Source organism: Haliotis rubra, unplaced genomic scaffold (assembly GCF_003918875.1).
Source record: "Haliotis rubra isolate DU_JTF1 unplaced genomic scaffold, ASM391887v1 Scf263, whole genome shotgun sequence".
Lineage (NCBI taxonomy): Eukaryota > Metazoa > Mollusca > Gastropoda > Lepetellida > Haliotidae > Haliotis > Haliotis rubra.
In genome coordinates, this window is record NW_025766703.1 from 958,086 (window position 1) to 976,127 (window position 18,042).

Sequence of the window (18,042 nt, forward strand, 5' to 3'; positions counted from 1 at the left end):
GGGTCTAGACTAACATCTAGTCTCTGAAATAATCATGTTTTACAGAAAAATAACGTTGATAGATTATAATCAGAAAATATAGTGATCAGGAGTCCAGAGACCTTTCTTTTCATTCCCTGGATCTGTGGTAATCTACACTTGCCACATGTTCCAGACTTATTAGACTATATGTATTTCAGGGTCTGTGGGATAGGCGTGGACAGACACTTGCACACATTCGCGTACGCCGCAAGCACGCACGCATATGCTCACTTACAAACACATACGCATACATGCACGTGGCGATATAGTATCGACCTTAAAATGGACGCTGAGCTCCATTATCTTGCAGAAGCGCAAGTGAAATCTATATTGTTTCTTCAGTCTGTAGTCACGGTGAGTAGTGAACTCCCTCTGAAATATTGTTGTTCATGTTGTTTAATTAGTAGTATTACTACCCGTTCCAGGTGATTGGAAGATACCCTCCTGTGTTTGATGTAACACCTGCAAAAATCCAGGTGTGAAATCTATCAACAAACCAGTGGTTTATGTTATGAACAAAATTATTTCAGTCACCAAACTTCGGACCAGTGAAGATCCGGGGTTAGAACTGATCTTCAGTAACCCATGCTTGTCGTAAGAGACGACTAACGGGATCGGGTGGTCAGGCTCGCTGACTTGGTTGACACATGTCATCATATCCCAATTGCGTAGATCGATGCTCATGCTGTTAATCACTGGATTGTCTGGTCCAGACTCGATTATTTACAGACTGCCTCCACATAGCTGGAATATTGCTGAGTGCGGCGTAAAACTAAACTCACTCACTCATCGAACTTCGGCAGTGGCGTAGCCTAATGGTTAAAGCGTCCGCTCGTCAGTATCAAAACCCTGGTTCGCTTCCCCACATGGGTACAATGTGTGAGACTATTTCTGGTGTCCCCGTGATATTGCTGGAATATTGCTAAAAGCGGCCATACTCACTAACTCACGGAACTCATTAAGTCTCCGACCCGTGAAGATCCGGGGTAGAATAGGTCTTCAGCAACCCATGCTTGTCGTAAGAGGAGATCGGGTGGTCAGGCTCGCTGACTTGGTTGACACATGTCATCGGTTCCCAGTTGCGCAGATCGATGCTCATGCTGTTGATCACTGGATTGTCTGGTCCAGACTCGATTATTTACAGACCGTCGCCATATAGCTGGAATATTGCTGAGTGTGGCGTAAAACTAAACTCACTCACTCACTCATTAAGTCTCCTAGCTCATAGCTTGCAACAAAACATGTCTCACCCAGATCCTAATGTAGAAAGCGATTCACCTGAACTCAAATGGTTTAGTCAGTATATTCCTTCTCCAAAATGTTTGTTGTTTAACGCCGCACTCAGCAATATTCCAGCCCTATCGGTAACTAATCGAGTCTGGACCAGACAATCCAGTGATCAATATTATGAGTATCGATTTACAACATTGGGATACGATGACATGCTTGTCGTAAGAAGAGAACAACGGGATTGGGTGATCAGACCCGCAGATTGGTTGACACACATCATATTTGCGTAGATCGATACTCATGCTTGTTAATCACTGGATTGTTTGGTCCAGATTCTATTATTCACTGACCGCCGCCATACAGCTGTGCGGTATTAAACAACAAAAAACGACCCTAAATCTAAATTTGTCTAAATAAGTCTAAATAAATCCATGCATATGGATTTCACCAAAGTGGTGTGAGTCACTCCATGAAACCATTCGTGATCAATTCCTGTTATTACGTGACAAGCCGAATAGCGGCTCGTGCCTCTCTGGAAGGATTTCATATTGGCGCATGAACACCAGAACTACTTTAAACAAGAACGATAACTGTATTCCTGGTTGATTCTCATGATATGCAATGTCACCGTACATAGCACTCGTACATTGTATTGCTGTTTTGGTTTTTACTTATTCATTTTAATTTATCAAACCCCTTTGATGCAAGTAAAAGAAGGGGATAAACATATTTGTAAAAGACATATTACAACGCAATCATTACCAGCTCTTCAACATATATTTCCCAATATATATTTCTAAATATGGTTTAAGAATCACAAATGGGTGTTCTTTTATTGCATATACAAAATGAAATAATACTTTTTCAGATACAATAAATCCCGAAGCAGAATCCCGACTCAAAAATGACTTTAAAATATTGTTCAAACTGAATATTCCTGTAACCTTGATGCCCAGGTGGAATTTTAAAAAGAATGCCCTAAAAACAATTATGAATGACCCCCAAAATATCCCCAGAGATGTGAAGAAAATAGTTATATATGCAGATGTAATATTATTGTTTTAAAACTCTTAGCGATTTATAGTATATTTCCTAAAACTGTTAGAAGCGCACGAACAATCTCCAAAACCCGCAAGATCGTCTGAAATACATTCAGTTGGTCTCAGACATCCTCGATAATCTCCAGAACTCTCCTATAAACCCTGGATGCATCCACGGCTTGGGGCGATGATTTTATTACCTCCCTTGGCTGACTCCGCATTCTCACAGTAGCCAATCAGCTAAGCCGCCGTTACAACCGAGCTTGCCAGTGTCAACAAAGATAGCGGTCGTAGTCGCGATGGTTTGTTCGCAGTGCCACTCAGATTTTTGGGGAAGTAATAAAGATAAATTCACAGATGTGAAACTTTCAAAAAATATATGAAAGAACTCCGTCTACTTCTTTCAGAGTACCTCTGCATCAATTGTTTTGCCAAGTTTAAACGGTTAGATAATTTGAGTAGTGAAAGTGAGTAGTGATTGGTTCGCTCAACTTCCCAGCGTAGGCATCTGACTGGATAAAAAGCCAGCAAAGGGAGGTAATAAAATCATCGCCCCAAGCCGTGCATGCATCCAGGGTATAGTGGAGAGTGATCGTAACGAATACCCTGGAGATTATCGAGGATGGGTCTCAGAGAGCCGTTGTGTAAACAAACGCATGTGCGTGTATTTGAATCAGTCACCGTCAATCGCATTATTTCTTCTTTGAGAGCCATTTTAGAAGTTGTATAGATGAAGGAAAACCAAGTTTGTCAACTTCTTTATTGCAATGAGTGCGACGTTGTATGTATGTTTTAGGTTATTTTATCTCATCAGCCTCTCGCCACCTAATTAAAGATCACCAGTAATCCACCCTTACCTCGTCCAACTGGCTTCTATATATGCTCCCTTTCGTGTATTGTAATCACAACCAATCAATGTGTACATCAACCTACTCTCTTCAACTCACTATTACCATCTCAGTGTACATCAACTCATCTATTGTATAAACTCATTCTGCATATTGTTTTAATCACTTTCACTCTGTACATCAATCTACTCTGCTCTAATCGTTTGTGTCATTCCTTTAGAAACGGAACTATGTTAGTGTTGAATTGACTGGTCGTATTTTTCGGAATAAGTTTCATGCTTCAACATTCTTGTATCGACGTTTGGGGGATTTTCCCTCTAAAATTTAGCGCAACCCAAGTTACTGAAACGCCAATAAAATCTACGTTATGGCATGCATGCTTCAAAAATATTGATAGCTTGGTTGGTTTGTTGTTTCACGCCGCTTTCAGAAATATTCCAGCTATATGGCGGTGGTCTGTAAATAAAAAAGTCTGGGCCAGACAATTCAGTGATCAATAGCGCGAGCATCGATGTACGCAATTAGGACATGCGTCAACCAGGTGAGCGGACCTGACCACTAGATCCCGTTAGTCGTCTCTTACGACAAGCATGGGTTACTGAACACCAATTCTAACCCGGATCTTCTCGGGTTGTTTAAAACTAAATAGCAAGAGACACATTAAGATGGAAATCATACTTGACCAGTTTTGAAGTCATTTTTGAGAATAAATCAAAACCACATTAAAATGAGAAACATCATAATGTAATCAATCATAATGTAATATGTACAAGATTAATAACAAAAAGATAAAACACGGGTGTAATCGGAAAAAAGATTAAACCTAATGCGCAATGCCATTGACTCCATAAACCATTGCGATTATATAAACAGTAATACCATTTTTGTAAGAATTTGTTAAGTGGTAACAAGGAAACATTGACCAAAAAGTTATAGAGGATGCCCTAGTTTCTTTCACAGTCCCTGAACCTGTGAAGATCCGGGTTAGAATTGATCTTCAGTAACCCATACTTACGTGTCGTAAGAGGCGACTAACGGGATCGGGTGGTCAGGCTCACTGACATGTTTGACACACGTATCCCAATTGCGCAGATCGATGCTCATGCTTGTGATTAAAGGATCGTCTGGTCCAGACTCGATTATTTACAGACCGTCGCCATAAAGCTGGAATATTGCTGAGTGTGGCGTAAAACTAAACTCACTCACTCACAGTCCCTGAACCACACATAATTTCCCTCCACCAGCCCTTTCTGCAATGCTTACCCTAAATGAAGCAAGTCTACACTTCCTCAGGTTCAGAGGGGCGGTGGGGTAGCCTAGTGGTTAAAGCGTTGGCTCGTCACGCCGAAGACCCGGGTTCGAATCCCCACATGGGTACAAAGTGTGAAGCCCATTTCTGGTGTCCCCCGCCGTGATGTTGCTGGAATATTGCTGAAAAAGCGGCGTAAAACCAAACTCAGTCAGTCAGTCAGTCAGTCAGTCAGGTTCAGAATTCCCCACATCACTGGACATCCTTTGTAATTTAAATGTAATTATTCGTTTCTATCAAAATTATATGTATTCAGAGATTATATGTATGTTTAAGGTGGTCCAGTCAAAATTCGCTTTACAGAGTTGCGTCCCTTTGGTACACCAGAACCCTCTAATCGTGGGTTCGAATCCCAGTTCGTCCTGGTTAAGTTTCCAGCTTTATAAGAACCATACCCCTGCTCAACGGTTTCACTATAGGGGTAGATGTCTCAGATTTCGGGGGAAGGGAAGGGGAGATTGTTTTTTCCCGACAGGCTGACACACTGTGATTTAACTGGACTGATGTTCAATGCAGCTTAAAACACAAGGGACGGTGGGGTAGCTTAATGGTTAAAGCGTCCGCTCGTCACGCTAATGACCTGCTTTCGATTCCCCACAAGGGTACAATGTGTGAAGCCCATTTCTGGTGTCCCCGCCGTGATATTGCTGGAATATTGACAAAAGCGGTGGAAAACGATACTCACTCACTCATAAAACACAACTCGCTCACTCCATGTATGTCGACCCTTGCCCAACAACAATTCTAGTAGGCAGATCATACATCTCAGAGCAGAGACCTGGTGCCTGCAGTGAAGAAATTATCCCTGAAAGAACTGCCGGAACACCTTGAAGAATAAAAAACGAAGGGATCGTGAAATTTAAGGAATATAATCTCCTTCTTTCTTGTGTTGATGTAGATAGACTGGGATCCTGTCTTGTGACTTCCGTTCATTCCAACTGCGAAACCAGTCAGCCGCCACGCACGGCAGACATATTGAATAAAAGTGGGTGGGTTCCATTTCGGGAGCATAAAAAGTGGCAGTAAAAAACGCATCTAAATTTACGCCTGCATGCACCGGCACGTGACTGCTTTTTTTTTGGGTGGGAAATGGTGTTCGCAGCTGTTTGTCTGTTCGGGGATATACTTAGATTCTAGTCTCAGACTAAGCTAAAACGAATGTAGAGTTGATATTGAAAAAGCGTGTTTGCTGGGATAATTGAACGAACAATAGATGAATAAAGTATTGAAATAATAGATTGATGAGGAGAAAAATGAACAATTGCCATATTTGATGGAACTGTCGTGGTTGTTTCAAATTTCAAAGGAAGTAATTGCTGAGAGTAAGTATCATAGGCAGATCCAGGGGTGGGGGTGGGGTGGAGGGGGCGCGATGCAGGGTGTGCCCCCCCCCCTTTTTTGTCGTGAAAGTGTATTAAATGACCACTGAAAACGGGTGAAAATGAAGTGTGCACCCACCTACCCCTTTTCAAGAGTGTGCACACAATCTACACCACCACCCAGGAAGCTAGGAGAATTTTAGTGATTTCTTTCATATACAGTCAACACCCCTTGTGTCGAAGTTGATGGGACCTACGTAAATACTTCGAGTTATCCAAGGTTTGACATATCGGGAAATTGATGACGGGGGGAATACGCAGAAACTATAAGCTATTGCTTCGAGACAACACTGACTTCGACATATCAAGGTTCGACACAACGTGGTGAAGATACGTCAGGTCGAAATCTCTTAAATCTCGCACGTATCGCTCTTATGATATACATAGGGACTTGTAACTCTCTTTCCCGAAACTTCTCGGACGAATAAGTTCGTCCCGTTAGTCAACAACCAGGGGAAATAACCCTAGATTCCCCTCAGTGCCGACCATATAGTCCTTGATATTTGACAAGCGTTTTATTCATTTGTTGTCTCTGAAATTCCATGCAAATACATTTTCAACAATCGCTACGGCCACATATATAACACACATATATACGGAGACAGGCTCGCCTTGAGATGTGCGTATGCGTGTGCGTGTGTGTTTGCATTAATCTCGATCGACCTACATGTCGAATTTATTGGGCAAGTCCACGTAGACACTATACCACAGTTCACTTGTTGTTTTATCTCATTATATATATTTTGGTTTGACTGGGCCTGGGATCGAACCACCGATCTGCAGCTCTCCGGGCGGGCACTTAGTCCAGTGGGCTAAACCGTTAACAATCCGGGTTTAACAAAAACTGTACACATTTAAAGAGAAACAAGGAAGGTTAATATTTTGACTCATAATTTTTATTCGCGTTAGAATTTTGGAAGAGAGATCAGATGAATGATCAGATCCAAATATGTGTCTAAAATACGGTTTTAACGGAAAAGTTTGAGCTAATTCTATTTCGTTTTAACTAGGGTTAGTAATACATATTTCGACTAAAACATACACAATGTAGAAAGTGCCCGGGACTCACAGATCAGTTCGATATATATCCGCAAGTTGGCCTATCTATGAGCGTGTTCATTATAAACTTATTTATACTATGAGCCACTTTTGAAGATATTTTAAATATATAAAGATAACCTGGTGAACGTTAATCATTAATTATCCGCTGACATCCTCCTTAGTTGACAAAAAGTGGGCCATTCATGGAAGAAACATTCCTCCAGAGACGTTGACGTGACTTCATTTCAAACCTTCTCCCCCTGTTCCCGGAATGGACTGGCCCAGATATCAGCACTTGGCGCTACTCCAGACTGTCGCAGCAGAATTGTCATAGGGGAATACTTCCTTCCACGACAATAATATTAGTCACAACTTACCACTCCCCGATTCCAACCCACGGTATCTCACCGACCACAGGATACTATTTATGTCAGCAGAGACGACCGCGAGACGAGTGGATTTACCTTGGATGTTTGCAACTCAAGCTTGGAGTAAACTTTTTAGTTTTGACTCGTCTCGATCGAGGTAAGTTTGGTTCTGTGTAATACGTTTTATACCATGTGGCAGTAGTTATTTTGATGAGTGTTTTATTGACGTTGGTTTGAAATAATGTGAGATACATAGCTTCATGAGTGTGACTGCAGAGCGTGATCTGTCACGGTGTCGAGGGGTCACAAAATGTGCACCCGTTCGCCCCGCGATTATGGATCATTCGTGACCGATTGTAAAATCGGCAGCCATAATCTTGAGAGCAGTAGGTGAATGTTTACAGTAAACACATACAACGTTTATTCATTTCAAGTCGTTACAATATTCGCCTCATATATTCCTTGAGTCCATAGTGTGTTCGAGTGATGGATATTTCGCTCAAATGACACCTGTCGTCTGAAAATCGGCACGGGCACCTGTTGGACGAGTCTATTTGAGTAGACAGGTCACTTGACATCCATTATAACCAAACTGACCCCGAGGAACGTGTTTTAACAAGGGTGGTCACGCTGGACTTACTAATGTCACAGTGACCCAGGTCGGTCTATTGAAAGCATCTCAACCGAAGACTTAGAATTGCCTTAAGTATGTGACACTCCTTCATGAAGATATTGTTAAAAGTATTAATATACCCACTTCATGAATAAACCCATTGCAAGGGTTAAACGTACTGCACTAGAGCCAGTTTTGTAAACTTCAAACACTTTGTGTTCTATACTGTGTCGTCACAGTTAAAATGAAGATAAACTGGTTCTATTTAAGTAATTCACGTTCTACGCCCATTAAACATGTTTGATCAGCATGTAAAGTCTTCATCCGATGCATGTACGCCTTAAGCATTTCTCTCATTAGCAAGAACAGATAGATCACAGAGAGACTGAAGAACTTGACACTGGGGACATTTCCTGATAATCGTAGCTGATAGGAATTGTAATTAATGATGATTAATCAAATAAATTAGAGGCCGAATCTCTTTGACTGTAAGTATATTGATATGAATTGAAGAAATTAATGATGATTACTGAATTAAATTCCAAGCATGTTATGAATCATCGATCTATGCACAATTATTTTCATTACAAAGGAATGTATCCTAACCTGAAATATCAGTAAGTCTGATAGTCCTTGAACAATGGGGGGGGGGGGGGAGGTAGTCTAGTTGTTAAGGCAATTGCTCTTCACGCTGAAGACCTAGGTTTCATTTCCCATATGGGCACAATGTGAGAACCCTTTTCTAGTGTCCCCTTTTGTAATAATGCTGGAATATCACTAAAGTGGCATAAAATAAAATCACTGACTTACCACGTTATTTTCACTTCTTCCCTGCCCTTATGTGATGCAAAAGCCTCAAATGATTTTGTTTGTTTGTTGTTTTTTGCCGCACTCAGCTATATTCCAGCTATATGGCGACAGTCTGTGACAATCATGGGTTGGTGAAAATCAGTTCTAAAAACAAATCTAGACCAAACAATCCAGTGATCAACATCATGAGCATCAATCTGATCATTTCAGAGCCCCACGTGTGTGTGTGTGTGTGTTGTGTGTGGGGGGTTTGCCATACCAAATTCATACATATACTTCACTTTAGTGCTACATATCTCTCATAACATCAAAAAACATGATACAATTACAAAATGTAAACGATACATAAACATATATAATATCTATATGTATCGATAATTGTATCGCCTTAGAAAAAGTATCGATGTATCCCTAATAGACATCCCTATTATGCCGAATGGTATACTTTTTAACTGTTTTTTCTTTTTTTTTGACACTTTTTAGAAATGTATATCATGTGACACTTAAATAAAATAATATCTTATCTGTGTGTCAACCAAGTCAACCAACCTGACCATCCCATCCCATTAGTTGCCTCTTACAACAAGCATGGATTGATGACAACGGGATCTTCACGGGCACATATCGCATCAGGCTAGCTTAGCTTGTTAATCCATATCTGAATATATTAGTTTGCACCAAACTTAAAATTCAATGTAAAAATACATCTGGATTAAGTAATAATTTAAAAAGTCTCAATATTTAACAAAACAATTTTTTCTCAATTTGCCGACAAAAGGTGCTTAGTATGTCAATCGACATAAATCCCTATACTATACTAATTGAGCTTAATGCTATATGATTAGATAAAATATTTGTCACACAAAGTTTATACAACCAAGATTTTGAAAATGTCAGTCTTGGGAAAAGATAAGTATCTATGCAGACAGGCTGTCATTTTTATGCAAAAACATTTCTTCACCTGTGCCGAGAGATATATACTGAACAAAAGAAGTAATGGGTCATTAACCATGTCAACACTGTGGGGTAATTTTCATAAAAAATTGCATGCTCAGTTTTCACTACCCAAATATCCTCAACATATTCATGAAGCCCAACTTGTTTTTTGAGTATGTGGTCGAAACGGATCCAAGGTTTTGAAACAAGGTACTATATAAAGCATTTTCTGAAGGGTTTGACAGTGGCCACAACAAAACATTAACGGATCAATTATCCAAACCTTTATGTGACCATTCCCAACCCATGATCAATAAATTGATAAATGCTTTGCCATTCTTCTTGGCTGAAAATCTCAATGTCAAATGTAGTGTGTAAAAGTCCGACTTCAATAGCCCATTCATACAGAAAATTGACACTTGAAACCATTGTAATCGCTGCTCAAGTATTGTCGCCATACCCATATGGATTTGACCTCAGACTATGCATTGTGTGACCTTCTAACCAGCCAAATGTGCACTAAAACTTAGAGGTTTCAATTTACTCATTATCGTGTGAGCACTGCCTATTTGATCCCTGCTAGCATATACACTATACTTGACAGTTGATATGAATGAGTTTTTTAGCCAGTCATTGTTCCGAGTTCTTTTTTGGGCAGGATATGAAATTGCATTTTAGACGTCTGGTGTTCTTTGACATACGGAAATGCGTCCTTTTATTGTGGAATATATAATTTATATAGGTTGTTGACAAGACATTAATATGTAATAAGAGCACATGCAGAACGTCGTAATTTGTTGTGGTCATTGGTGTGGAACAACAGTTGTTAGGTGATAAGGATATTTCAGCTGTTGAAGTTTGCAAAAGATCTGGGCAGCCTTAAAATATTTTCCAAAATATTTTTACGCAGAAACACATAGACTCTTAATGTTAATTCTTATAATATATATCTGTGTGTATAATATAATTTTATATATTAGGGCTGTGTGTTGGCAATGGATGACAAGGCTGTAATCTGTTCGTGATTGCTGAGAAAAATGTGAAATTGGTGCTATCGCGGTAGGCGCGAAAAATGGACCCTCACGAATGTGGTAAGCAGGCGTTGTATGGAATGAGGTAATGCCATTTCACTCACGGTTTCTTAGTTGTTATTGTAAACAGTTTTAATGAATGAAAATGGGATTGAATTTAATCAAATAAAATGTGTTTTCTGACATCATACATTCTCGGATGGCGGTGTTTACCCGCGCAATTACGTGGTGTGTTGCATCATAGCAAACGTTGTAAGTACTCGGCTGATGATCGACATGTCTTTATGATAAAGTTATTACGATGTTTCACTGTTCATCTATTATTATTGAAAAAACCCTGCATGTTTTAAGCATCTGAAAAACCATGGATATGTACGATAAACACTGTTAATTGCAATCCGCACTGAATTTCACTAGTTTACAACGTGATTAACCAGAGCTCAAGAGCGGATTTGTTGATGTGCTATTTTCGATGACGTGAATATGTGTGATCACTGGGCAACTTTTTTTATGGGAGCCACGGATTACCCCGCGGTTTAACCGAATCCGCGGTATCGCGAAGAGCGTTATTGTGAGGGATGACTGTATTGCAATTATATTCTAGTATCCGTTTTCCAAAATATTGGGAGTGTTTGACAGTGAGGGACATTGACTGTACCCACAGAGTGTATTCTCTACGTACTAAAGCCCTAAATAAATGTTATGGTTGTGATAACAGAATTTTCAAATTTAGATTTGATTTTGAGGGATTGTATATTTTTTTCATAAAAGTTATTGTAAGTGAAGTATGCTGTTTTGTAAATTAATTACAATGGAACACTTCAGTATGAGTGAAAGTCTGTGTGGATTTTAACTTAAACCCTAGAGATATTCACAAAACTTTGTATGTTTTTTGTTAACCCAATATACCGGTTCTGAGGAAAAACATTGCAATACATATCATTTGAAAGGCGTATTGTGATAATCTGTATACCGGTAACACTGTACAGTCCTATTTTACATATTTTCACAATGACTCTGAAATAATTATGATCTTTCACATTGGACCTTAGTAAGTCCTGCCCCATGTAATCTCTTAAATGGACCTAGACCTGCACCATGGCTCTGGAATATTTATTTTTGTTTCAACTTCAGGAAAAGGTATTTCATTTGAAAAAATAAACTACGGTATGTTTTCATGGATTAAGTTTTTGTCAAATCTAGGTCACTCTCAGGCCCTGAGCTTTTTTTCCACCTTCCTCCGAGCCTTTATGCTCTACATCTCAATGAACATGATGAAGCAAGTCTAGATTTTTCAGAGGTTGAATTTCCATCTCATCTTAACCTTTTCAACTTAAAATGAGTTAACTTATTCTATCAAAAAAATTATTTTTAACTTTTTCACTGACTAAGTATAGGCCTGAAGTATACCCATAAACAGATACGTTACAAAATCTCTACGCAAGACTGGATCATTTTGGCATTTCTCCAGTCACAGGAATTGATATTTCAGTCTTCTTTTCACGTTTTCGTCTTTCGTTTATACAGGTAAAGAATCTTAGAGAAAGCCTTACACTTCATGTGTAATATAAGTGTTAATTAAAGTCCACCTTAAGATTGGTGTGTTGATTAAATGCCTCTCTAAACCAGACATATATATTATATTAAGTAATGCCCAAAGTTTTTGCAGCAAAGTTTGTCACAGATGCATTTTCAGAATTTACTTTGAGTTAAGTTTCTTATAAATTCCTCTTGTCACCATGGTAAAAACAACTGAAAAATTGTCTTAAAAAATCATTTAATTGATGATACTGATAGATGCACAAAAAACCTAGTTATTATTTACATGTTTGGCGCAAAACATGTTTTGGCTAAAAATATGATAATTCGGTTCCTTCAGAAAAGTAATGAAATATTATGTTTGAAGTCTAGTATTTTTGCATAAATATACAAACTGCAAAATCTTTGTAAAATTGAACCGGTTTGTCGTAAGATACATATGAGTTTAAACCTCTTATGGAAGACAACCTCTACTGATTGGGCAAATGTGGTAATCTAATTAAAGCCTAATTTCTTGAATTAGATATTTCTTGAATGATCAAAGTATTCAAAGCTTTCATGTGAAATGCATCCCTTCCTGGCTGTTGTTATAGATCCGAAGAGGAAAAGTCTAACAGGAAGTCGTGATTAACCAGAGGAAGTGAAGAATGACTTGAGACCAACAATGTAACCACATTCTCAGTGTGTCAGAATAGGGGCCATCTCAAGGTCCTGCCAGTCTTTTTCACCCTCTGAAAACAATTCCCCTCAGATTTTATACTACACCTGTATTTACAGTTTTATCCTTTAAACTTGTCAATATTGTTTTGTATTTTTGAAAAATTGTTTTTAATTTTCTATTATCAGTTAGAGATGGGAATATTGTCGACTTTAGGTTTGAGATGGTACCTCGATATGTCGAGGATACTATTGTAAGCAATAGTGAATGAGTAAATTTAACATGTGTAAGGTCATGGAGGCGATATTTCCACTCGTTTGAGACTTAAGAAGATATGGATTAATATTATATCATATATATTATGTTGTTGGACATCTTGAAGGATAGTATAAGAAATAGCAATTTCATCAAATTTACTTTAAAATTTGTGTCAGAACATTTTGGTTGGTTGATTGTTGTTTAAAGGTCACATGCAACCAAAAAATCAAACATAATTAAAACACAGTTATCACTTATTCATGACATATCATATACATTGCTGGTTATGAAAAAACATATAAACAAAATTATAAGCGTACAATCGCAAATCAAAAGTGCAATATTTTGTACTTGGGTTTACTTCCCAAGAAACGAAGCAGCCGGGATACCGAACCCAGTCAGAGCGGGTGGGTGTACACTCAAGTGTAACGGCTGGCTCATTTGCAGGTGCCCCCACGGCTCATTGTGTGTGTATATATAGAGATGTTGGGTTTTGTAAATACATGCTCATTTTTTGTGTATAACATTTTGCAATCAACAGACATCATAACATGTCATGTGTACAAGTATCACACCTGCCTGTCTGTGTAATTACATAATGTGACAGAGACCGAACTCGGGCCATAAATCAATGCGTTTGGTTTATGGTGTATAGCCTGATTGGTGTTAAGTTCAAATTGCATGTGGTCAGTGATCACAGTTGTGTATTGAATATTGTCATTAGCAGACAGGCAGGCAGACACATATGTGTCAATAAAACAGACATTGAGTTTTGTCTGTGACAACGACATATCTGTATCACAGTTAGAAATTCTGTCAACGTTAAAACATGCTGAATATTGTCATTAGCAGACAGGCAGGCAGACACATAGGTGTCAATAAAACAGACATTGAGTTTTGTCTGTGACATATCTGTATCACAGTTAGAAATTCTGTCAACGTTAAAACATCTATATCACAGTTAGAAATTCTGTCATTGAGTCTAAATAATGACAGTTAGAAATTCTGTCAACGCTATATAATGACATTGCTTTTTAAGTATCGAACTGAGAAAGTGACTCGGTAAGAAGAACGTGTGGTGAAATAGACAAATGAAATTATATAAACAGTTAAATCGGTAATCTACTGTCATAACATATAAAAAGCTCGCGCCTGTGAAATATCACAAAACATTAGAAAAATAGCTCACACCAAAGCCTTTCACCGAGTATTCACCGGACAACCCGCTTCCAAGCTGCATGAACCTATTTCACTGCGCATGTGGGTGACCGGACAAAATCCACCCCAAAATTGCCACCCCGGACAAAATCCACCTCTTCTTAACAAAAAAATGGACAAAATCCACCCTTCTCAAATTGCTATTGTTAAAAGTTTTAGTGTGTCCTGATCTTTGATCAAGTTGTTTTTCTCAAGCATTGCAAGCATTGTTTTGATAGCATTTACGTTTTCCTAATTGGCTGTTGTTCCTAGATGTTGTTTCAAACATTAAAGGTTTCTCCATTTGTCACATTTTGATCACTACTTAAGCCTGTAAGCCTGCAAGCCTGATTTGGAGCCCTTTATACTCATGTTTTGATAGAACATACTTTTCAATGAGTTTGAGATCATCCTGTTTATTTTAAATGAGTTTGAGATCATCTACTTAAGATAAAGGCTTCTATAGTATATATATAGTTTGTGTCAAAAATTCAACTTCACCATACATCATGGAAGTGATACGGAACAACAAGGGTGGTTCGAAGTTGCTATATCAGGGTTTTTCGTACATAAAGAAGAAAGAGAGCAAGTCAACATCGTGTTATCGATTATGAATGACTGATATGAATAAAATTCATTTCTGTGACTAAACATGTCATTGGTTTTTTTTGGGGGTGGAATTTATTAGGGGTGGATTTTGTCCGGGTGGATTTTGTCCTAGGTTGCAATTTTGTCCTGGGGTCGATTTTGTCCTGGATTCACGCATGTGCTATGAGCACATGTGCTATGAGCGCAGCCGAGCGCATTCTTGAATTCTCCCAAGTGCTGTCAGAAAATTAGTAAATCGTTTGAACTACGATTTTGCGCGGTTTTCTTCATCGTGTTATTTTTCAACTTTATAAGTTGCATTTGCATTTTTGATGATTTTTTTCGGTAAGTCCAAACCGTAAGGTAACAGAATCTGCTAAGTTGTGTTTTACGTTGCATGTGACCTTTAACACTGCACTCAGCAATATTCAAACTATATGGCGGTGGTCTGTAAATATTCGAGTTTGGTCCAGATAATCCAGTGATCAACAGCATGAGCATCGATCTATGCAATTGGGATATGGTGTCATGTGTCGATCAAGTCAGCGAGCCAATTATTATTAAACTATTTACAGACCGCTACCATATAGCTGGAATATTGCTGAGTGTGTTGTAAAACTAAAGTTTATGGTAATATTTTTCTGTTGTGTTTGTTTGATAAAACAGATTTTGAAAAAAAATTCAACATAATAAAATGGGCGGAAATTTGAGACATTGTTGACCATCTAGGATGGCCAAGACGTTGCAATACCATGTACAGATTTGTGTCCCTTGGTCTTGGAAGCACCGGTGTCAGAGGTTGAAAACCTTCAGTTCCTGGTAAAGTTTGAGATGAAACATTACATGCTTATCTTTTTAAATATAAATAATACATAGAACCGATGACCACAGAGGTTGAGATAATTATCACATCAGATGCAGGGTCGATGTATTTGGGAGTTCTTCACAGTTGAAAGATAAGCTGCATATTTGCTTTAAGTAAGCAAAATAATTCTCCACCATTCAAACACTTGTGAGTTAATTGGGTACATGTACACACGGAAAGATTTAAAAAAAACATTTGTTTATTAACACACTGCTACCTCCTTGCAAGGACTGTCTGTTCACGAGTTCTTCCATGCCAGAAAGATGTTTGTTTTTGTATACAATGGAGAAATAAATTGCCCATTCAGATTTGTGTAACTGTATACAGGAAATCATAGTTGATAAATAATAGCTGAGAGGCGCTATGCTTTTGACGGATTGTAGTGTTTATAAATTGCAAACCAACATGCACACGCTGTACATATGATGGGGTAGCCTAGTGGTTAAAGCTTTTGCTCGTCACACCGAAGACCCGGGTTCGATTCCCCACATGGATACAGTGTGTGAAGCCCATTTCTGGTGTCCCCCACCGTGATATTGCTGGAATATTTCTAAAAGCGGCATAAAACCAAACTCACTCACTCACTCACCATACATTTGGGACATCTTGCATAGCTGAATGATACGATGTTTGGGGACATCTTGCAGAGCTGAATGATATGATGTTTGGGGACATCTTGCAGAGCTGAATGATACGATGTTTGGGGACATCTTGCAGAGCTGAATGATACGATGTTTGGGGACATCTTGCAGAGCTGAATGATACGATGTTTGGGGACATCTTGCAGAGCTGAATGATACGATGTTTGGGGACATCTTGCAGAGCTGAATGATACGATGTTTGGGGACATCTTGCAGAGCTGAATGATACGATGTTTGGGGACATCTTGCAGAGCTGAATGATATGATGTTTGGGGACATCTTGCAGAGCTGAATGATACGATGTTTGGGGACATCTTGCAGAGCTGAATGATAACGATGTTTGGGGACATCTTGCAGAGCTGAATGATAACGATGTTTGGGGACATCCTGCACAGCTGAATGATACGATGTTTGGGGACATCTTGCAGAGCTGAATGATAATGATGTTTGGGGACATCTTGCAGAGCTGAATGATACGATGTTTGGGGACATCTTGCAGAGCTGATGATACGATGTTTGATTATTGTTTAATGTCACACTCACCGATATTTCAGCTGTATGATCAGAGCTCCAGATAAGATTTAGCTCATGTGGGTAGTGGACCCACTGTATATTTTAGAGTGGGTATTATGAATGTTGAGTGGGTATTTCATTTTCCGTTACCCACTGCTTTCAAATATGCGTATTTCAGTCATTTTACTGGCGTAAGTATATGCCATTGAGTAAGTTTACTAAGCAGGTATGTTCTGCCTTATGTCATACCTAATCAAAACCAACTTAAATATAATGGAAATGATTTCATAAAAAATCACTCATCCTATACTGACAGTACAACACTTGTCCTATACTAACAGTACAACTTGATAGCAATCGATGTTTTTTTTCATTACGCAAGCGATTTTTATAAATATACTCCATAATGCATTTGTTTTAAGCGTTCTGCGTATCTAACAGTTTAAGCGCGTAATTGGTGCAACAATTATTTTTCAATGCGTAATTCTATGCGTGTTTTACCCGGATACGCGAAGCTTACCTGGGCCTCTGGTATGATGGCAGTTTATAGATAAGCAGGCCTGGACCAGACAATCCAGTGAATGACATGGGCATCGTTCTATGCAAGTGGGATATTATGACATGTGCATCAAGTCAGCGAGCATGACCACCTGATCCCATTAGTCGCCTTTACGGCAAGCAGGGGTTGCTGAAGACCAATTCCCACCCGAATCTTCAGATGTTGAAAGGATGTGATGCACATTTGCGAAAAAGTCTGCCTAAGTAATTACTGGTGAATTACTCAACCAGTTTTGTGCTGCTTTCAAATAATATGCTTGAAAATTTAAGCTATTTTACAGATTATTATTTTTCTAATTGAATGTAGGTACATGAAGTCTTCTGTTATTAATTATGCACAAAAGGGCTCAGTATCTAGTTGTATCTTGATGAGACTATTGCTACAGTGATTTGGTGCAGTATATGATACACAAACTCTGACAAAAAAACTTTAAAACAATGAAAAGTATAATCTATACATTTATAACAGAAGTATTGGTGTGAAAAAATAGATTTGGAAACAAGGGATTAAAATAAACTGAATATAAAAATAAACCCTATCAATACCCTGTGTGAATGGTAGATTATGATCCCATGGAGGTTCCAGCTTAGAAATGCTT

At 38.7% G+C, this 18,042-nt stretch overlaps 1 protein-coding gene across 1 annotated transcript in view; it reads left to right on the top strand.

Annotated features, from left to right (window-relative positions):
* Positions 1 to 7,131: 7,131 nt before the first annotated feature.
* The window catches only part of LOC124280256, a 119,142-nt gene continuing 108,231 nt past the window's right edge, over positions 7,132 to 18,042 (top strand). Inside the window, exon 1 of the mRNA XM_046716150.1 lies at positions 7,132 to 7,393. The gene's annotated coding sequence lies outside the window, so the exon portion shown is untranslated. The remainder of the gene's footprint in view (positions 7,394 to 18,042) is intronic.